The sequence below is a fragment of the Eumetopias jubatus genome, unplaced genomic scaffold (genome assembly GCF_037043125.1).
Source record: "Eumetopias jubatus isolate StellerSeaLion01/CBP00866 unplaced genomic scaffold, mEumJub1_p1.0 scaffold_2, whole genome shotgun sequence".
In the NCBI taxonomy this organism is placed as follows: domain Eukaryota; kingdom Metazoa; phylum Chordata; class Mammalia; order Carnivora; family Otariidae; genus Eumetopias; species Eumetopias jubatus.
The window spans coordinates 158,580,907-158,588,948 of NW_028274808.1; positions in this window are offsets into that span (position 1 = coordinate 158,580,907).

Here is an 8,042-nt window from a genome sequence, read left to right on the forward strand (position 1 = left end):
ACATATACAGGTCAACATATAACATACAAAGGATACCTACTTGTTTCCTCTTTGCCTCACACTCTCCTTTCTTCTGGTAGCAGAATCCATCTTTTCCATGGAGATGCCATTCCATGTGTGGCCGTGGGGCTGCTCCCCCTGACATTTGCTTGACCACTGCACAGGCACATGACCCCGGCCTCGTCTTAGCTAATAAGAACACTCCTTGCCCTGGTCACAGTGATTGGCGCAGGGCTGTGCATATGCTCCAAGCACGATAGAGCCTCACTGATTGTCTCTCAGCTTCAAATCCACCACCCTTCTTTGCCTTGCTTTGTGATCTTGCAGGTGGGCCCTGTAAACATATCTCTTTCACCCGCTAGCTAGTGGAATGTTAAAGTGCATTAGCAGAGGGCAATGGAGTGACCCTGCGAGGCAATAGCAGCTGGAAGGCAAGTCCCTTCCAGGTTCTGGTCCTCCATTATTACTGATATTCAAGGTGGAAGCCTAGTGGCTACACAGGGGAGTTCTAGCTAAACCTTCAGGCCATGCTCTTCCCATCAGCAGCCGCCCATACCCTCTGGCAGCAGTGGATTGCTTGTACAGACCAGTTGCAGTCTGTCCACACCCTCCAACGACAGAGGTGCTTCCAGAGACCGGCCTCCGGCACTCTGTGGCAAGTCTCTTGTACCACCAGTAAGTTTCTGGTTCCTGTGTTAGCCACGCCCCCTTCAAAAGGCCTGAATCTCATTCTTGATGGGGAGGGGACTGCTTTAGTCCTTAGTATTTTATTGTTTACCCGTCCTTACTCTAAAGTTAGTAACTGCTGTTTTGTACCTGTTCCCTGTTTAAGGAACCTGTGTGGTTTCCATCTCCAGACTAGATTCAACAGTTTCCTCTGAAATTTATATAGAGATTCTGAAAAGAAAAAAAAAAAGATGGTTTCTCTCTCCTCTTATTGGATCAAGCGCTATAAGCATAAAGTAAGCTGGAGCTGTTTGAGGCCATTGTCCCCAAATACAGAGAGGCTATTTTCAGTTAAAAAAAAAAAAAGATGAGGTCATACATAGAGATAAATAGATACGAGAGACAAGGGAAAGTGGAGAACAGCCATGACTGAAGACGGTTTTCTAGTCATATTACCACTAAATTCCCTTTTTTTTCTTAAGCAAGTTCAAGTTGGATTTCTGTCTTTTTGAAATTGAAAGAGCACTAACCAGAATATAAAGTAGCTTTGCCACAAAAGAAATATTATTCACTTTTCATTTTTGATTTTAATAGTATCTTTAATTTTTAAAAGGATCATTTATTTATTTAACTTTTATTCACAATCTCCTGAGGGCAATCTCTAGTGGCCCTCCTTCGCTGGAGGGGGATTGGGGCAATGCATTGTAGTACCCACTGCAGGGGTGCCCAGCTGAGTCCGAGGAATCTAAAGAGGACCTCCGGGACAAAGTGATCACAAAGCTGATGCCCAAGGATGTGTTACAGTTGTCCAACTTCAATAAAGTTAAAGAGTCAAAGAAGGGCTATATGAACCTCATCATTCAACAAACACTTATGGAGTCTCCTTATTATATACCAAGTACTGTGGTGGATGCAGGGACACAAAACTAAATAAACTTCCCTACTTTTAAGGAGATTATATGAACAGTGTGTTTTATTTTCTGTATTCTGACACATTGTTATCCGGAGCCTTGCTGACCCTGGAGGGGTCATAACCCCATCACCTTCCTTATCAGGCCACCTGTCGTAATCCACCCAGGGCCAAGTGCCAGGCATCTGGGGACAGCTCCTCAGCCCCAGAGCCCACTGTAATTAATCAAACTAGCCAATCCCCAACCCGCTTACCCTGCCTCACCCATTTCTCCCCATGCAAACCGCAGTCAAGACTCTTGCCCATGCATCTTCCTTCTTCCGCTGCCTCCTGACAGACCCCGGGGCTTCTCTGTGCATCTCCCTGGGGTGTGGCACGCATGGCCCCTCCTCTTGGCATCTGTGAATATAACAATTGTTTCCTGATCTGTCAGCCTTACTGAACTTCCAATGTTCCATTTCTAAACTCTATTTTAAAACAAAGACGGTATTAGGGGAACTTTAAAATTTTTTTTATATTCCCAACCAATCTAAAGTTCCTTGAAAACAGAGCCCACACCCACCTTATTCATGGTTGTATCCTCATCCATAACTCTCAGTTACTACTATAATTGTCCTATGTGGATTGCCAAGCATTGTTCAACAAGTGTCACTCATATTCATTGTTTCTCTCTGATTTCTACCACCTCCACTCCACTTCAGGCTCTTATAACAGCTAACTAGGCACTCCGCTGGTCCCTGCCTTCATCTTTTCTTCTTTCAGGTTTTTGTTCATGGTCAGTGCAAATGGCACCAGAGCCACCAAGCCTCTCCTGACCTTCTCAACTAGGTGTAAGCTTCGATTCCTTTAACTGCCATGCTGATTTGTTTCAACCTTTCATTGCCCACTCTACCTCTTGTTCTAGTTATCTGTCCTTTTATTTTATCTCTCTATCAGATTTTAAGCCCCTTGAAGGAAAGAACCATATTTTACACAGCTTTATATTCTTAGCTCCAGTACAGTGCCTGGTAGGAGGTATTTCACAACTGTTTGTTGAATGATAGAAAAATACTGGATTATAAACTCCTTGAGGACAGGGAACATTTTTACTTCTCTGTATGTCATGGAATGCCTAGAATAAGATCTTATCTATAGATGATCTATAAATATTTAGTGAATTGAGTAAGCTTATAATGTAGGTGCAATAATTAGTGTTAATAATCCCATTTGACAGATAAAGAAACTGAAGCTCAGAGAAATTCATGCTTTTCCCAAGGTTACAAGTCAGTACGCAGTAGTATAGCTGGATTAGAATCCAGGTATTTGCCACCTGCTCCAGAGTATACCTTTCCCCCACCTGAAAGTAGAACATTCCTATGAAAACTTTTATAAGCCAAAATGGTGAGAAGCAATGAGACAGTTTTTAATTCATATGGAAAAAGTTTTGAGCATTCTCAGACCCCAAAAATAACCTCTCTTAGGAATTCTCATACTTTAGGACACATGTTGCTGGCAGATACACAAAACAAATCGAGATAAAGCACAGATGCTCCCAGGCACAGTCCAAAACCATCGCAGCTTGAAGCTGAGATGTTGAGTGTACTTCCTGGGGAAGGAGCTTGGTGGTTCCGCTTTTGCTGCTTGGGATGTGAGTTGCCCCTGTAATGGCTTGCTGCAAAAAATGCTGAATGCTATTTTTCTTTTGCCCCCTTTGCATAAAAGGTCTTTCACCCCCTTTGCATAAAAGTGAAAATGGTCTTTGGCTTTCTCTCAGTTAACAAAAACAGGCAATAATGTAGGTCTTTCATAAAAAGCAAAGTGGCTTAATACAAACTTTTGATAAGCAGGGGATACTTGAATTTCCCATTACCCACCATCACAATAATAGGTGGCATAACTGAGTGATTCTCACTGGCTAGGAACATAAGGATGTCATTGAGAAGTTTGTCACAGGGCAAGATCTTGTTCTCTATTATACACATGGTTGTAGACTGAATGCTTATGTCCCAAATTCATATGTTAAATACTCACTCCCAATCTGATGGTATTTGGAGGTGGGGTGTTTGGGGGTATTTAGGTCATGAGGGTAGAGCCCTCATGATGGGAATAATGCCCGTATAAGAGGAGGCTATAGAGATAGTTTACTCTCTTTCGTCCATGTGAGGATACAAAGAGAAGTCTATAGTCTGCAACCCAGCAGAGGGCTCTCACCAGAACCTGACCACACTGGCATTCTGAGCTCACACTTCCGGCCTCCAGAACTGCGCAGAATAAGTGATTGTTGATAGACCACCCAGTTTATAGTAATTTGTTACAGTGGCCCAATGACAAAGACATATGTTTTTGAGACCCTCTTGATTTTCAGAATAGAAATGTATCATGATCTTTGTTGACAACAGAGACTTGTATATGTCTCCTGTATTGATTTAATAAAAGGTGAAGATTTAGAATATCATTGCTGCCTAAGATGAGGAATTGACAAGTATGAGGAATTTAGCATTCTTTTCTTGAGAATGACACATCATAAGTTGATTTGAATCTCTTTGATTTCCCAGAATTTTCACTGATTAATAATTTCCATGATTAATACAGCTAGGCTGGCTTATTCCACACACACCTCCCCCCTACCTTGGCAATATCTCATGAGCTATTGATAAATTATTAAGCTCTGATGCAAACCCAAGTGCCAGGATTAACCATAAAATTGTGTATTCATCAGGGTCTAGTCAAGAGGCTGAAAAACACAACAGTAATTTTGACAGAGAAGATTTAATATGAAGAACTGTTGACTAGGTAAGAAGAATCTTTAACTGAAAAGCTAAAAGAAGCTCTGTGTCCTGGATGTAGCAGCTGCAGAAAGCAAACACCACCCTCTGGGACTGGGGAAGCAAAGGAAGGAGGTTGAAATTATTAAAACCTAGAAACTTATAGAAGAGGCCCCATGCAACTGATAATCACGTCTCTGAGGAGGAGCGCTGTTTGGCTGGTGTCTTGAAAAATGTACTCGGGATTGTTTTTAATCATGTAAGGTAAAGCACACAGACACAGACATGACTTTCGTGAAGGAAGAAGTTCATATTCACAGACCTCTGGAAAAAGGAGACATAGCATTTCATGCAGGACAACATGGGAAGCACCAGGGTGGGTCAGGAGGTGGAAGGAGGAGGAGAAAGCATGGGTACAAGCCTTTGCTGTGGTATCTTCAGGAAAGGCAAGGCAGGGCATGTTATTAGGATCAGACAGTTTGAATCGTTTCTATGGGCTCTGGGCTGTGGGAAGTGGTTTCTAGCTATCAAGTACCTGGTCCTGGAGTGATTTAGGGCAGGGGGAGTATTGGCTTGGTGAATGAAAGTTTAATAAAGAAAGTGATTGGGGTGTGGGCTTTGAGTTGGTTGGTTTGCATATAAGGGCATGCTCAGGGATGAGTTGTTTGCTATCTTTAAAAAATTAGCTAACCTGGGGGAACCTGGCTGGCTCAGTTGGTGGAACATGTGATTGTTCATCTCAGGGTTGTGAGTTTGAGCCCCATGTTGGATGTAGAGATTCCTTAAAAATAAAATCTTTAAAAAAAAATTGAAAAGAGTCCTTAGAAATCAGCTAACCCTAGGAGGGAAGTCTGCAAGGTCCCCACAATGTCAAAACATTATAAAATAGAGAAAAGAGAAACCATGATTAATACAGCTAGGCTGGTGCTTTTGAGTTCTGAGGGTTACCAGCTTTTTCCCCAGGCCTTTCTTCCCATAGATTAAACTTCTTTCCTCCTCCAAGCTCAGACGGGGTAACGAACATCTAGCTTTCAAAGGGAAGGGAGTTTCTGGCCCTTGTCACTGAACTTAACAACAATCCAAAGAGCTTACCCTAGCCTAGATATTCTAGATATTTTAGAGGAATGTACACATTCATTTCCTCACTTCACTTGAAGACCTTAAAGGCTCTAGGTTCATTAATAAGTATCAAATATCTGCTGATAGCAGAGAAGTTTAACTGCTTTTAAAGTGGAGAGAAAAGTGAGGCCTGAAATGAGCATTACCACCACCTTCTACTTCTTCTGTTTCCTCCTGTATGTCTCCTCTCCCTGTTGCCAGGACTTAGGAGACCTCAGTAAAAAAGTGTTCATCTAAATAATTGCCAGCTGCATTTGTGAAAGGATATTTTTAGTTTGTAAGAGTTTTATTCCTCCAAAAATTAAGCTTTTATGATATGAGTGGGATAGAAAACAGAACCCTAGACAAAGTGTGCATGAGAATGTTTTATTTGGGAAATGCAATCCCAGGGCACCCAGAGTGAGGGGGAAAGGAGTGTGAGGCAGAGATGGAGGGTGGAACATTACTGCACTGGACAAAGCTTCAAAAGAAAACACAGCTTCTGCTTGGTCAAATAGGATGTCTCCAGATAGGATTTAGGGAACCACTGTACACTGAGGCAATTCATTGTAGGAAAGAAAGAAAATGAATTTATCACTTGGTTCCTTCCTGCCTTATGACTCTCATTGGTAAAAAGTTTGCCCCATTTTTGTTGTGTTAATTGACCCCTTTGGACAGCTGATGGGAACTCATATTCCATGCTTTGCAGCACAGAGTTTCTCTTTGGATCTGCTAAGACTGGATTTGGAATTGGAGCCGCCATGGCTGCTGCCATTCTCAGCATGATGGAGGCCATGCCAGCTCCAGTCTCCCCCTTGGAAGAAGGAGAACTTCAGCAGTGTGAGGAAGAGAGGCAGTGGGGGAGGTAGCCAGAACTTTCCACTGAGTAAGTGGCAAGTGGCAAAGAACTAATGTGAGGATGAGCATAAATTAGATCTGGTACAGAGAGTATTGGGTAAAGAGTAAATCGGAGATTGGAAATATTTGTAAGTACAAATGAATATCATTGGAGAAATGGAAAGTTCCAGAAGGATATGTCTGGAATATGGATTTATAGATCATGGGAGTCAGAGATCTCTGTCAACACATGGAACCAGAGTGTGTATGAGGTGCAGCCCTGTGTTAGGAGAAAGGAGACCTGGTCCCACTTCCCTGTCTCTCCTTAGCTGTGGCATTTTGACATGGTTTTGGATTAGTTTCTTCATCTCTCTGAGCTCTGTTCCTTTATTTAAGAAATGGAAAAGAATGAAAGCTGATGTTTTTCCATGCTAAGATATACGTTTCAAAGAAACAATTTTCAGGAGTAATATACATGTACAGTCTTCTCAGATTTCACTATATAAAAACGAAGAATTATAGTCAAGAACATCAGCAGACAGAAACTCATTTTCAACTTAATATATACACTAGTGGATCTGACAATGAGCTACTGTACTGGGCAGTCAGCCAATCTGAAGTCTAGGCCTGACTGTCAGCAGCCAGCCATATGATTCCATGTAAGTCAGTCAATGTCTGTCTCTGCCCTTCATCAAAGCAGAAACTCTGGTCTCCTGTCACCTTGGTTAGAATCCCAGTGTGAGCACTGACCAAGTGTGTGATCCTGGTCACATAACTTGAAGTCTCTAATTCTCTTTCCTTATCTGTCTAGAGGGGTTTCTGTGAGCAAATGCACATGAAATGTCTGACCCAAGTGCGCACTCAAGTGATTAGTATTGCCTCAGTTGTAAAAAGGGGTAGTCAGACCTATAGATCCCTGGGACCCATTCCAGCTTTAACATTCCATGATCCCATGCTCTGATTCATTACTTAGTTATTACCATGCTTAATGAGCATGTATTATGTATGTAGTCCTGTGCTGCTTTGACCTCAGGAAGCACACAACCTGGTTGAGACTGTCACATAGATTAGAATCCATACATAGTAATCTGCACTATTGTACTAGAGAGTGCTATCTTAAAAGCATAATAAATCTCATTTAGAGTTCTAAGATTGATGACTTGTCAAGCACATTATTCTGGGAAAAAGCACTTTGTCAGTGTTGAAGAATATGCTTATGACAGGTCCTTACAGTTCTTTAAAAAATTATTTTATAGATGCCCAGTGTATGTTCAACTGATAACTAATGGAGTATTATTGGAAGAAGTATCCACACAGGGTTTTATTCTAAAGTCTGAAGCATGGTAAATTATATATCATTGCTTAGTCTAACTGCTCTTTATAACGATATCATATTTCTAAAGGAAAAAAATAACATTAAAATTAATATTAAATTGGTGACTTGCATTGAATTGAAATGGAAATGCTTTCTGTTGCCATAAAGGTTACCATGGTTAGGCTTTTAGACTCAATACGAAATACTGCACACAAGAAATAAAGGACAGTGTCTTCTTCATCAATAGCAAAGACTCTCCAATTATTCAAGGAATGACATTATGTGCATGCCTCAAAAATTCCTTTCATTTTGAATTATGAAGATAGAGAAGAAAATTGGGAAAAGTATGGTTACTTCAGAAGTGTGTTTGGACTAGAAAAAAGTTCATTTTTAACAAATAGTGCTAGGCAAAATGGAAAAATCTGTAGTATTATTAGGCATTTAATAAAACATGAAGAAAAGTAATTTAAGA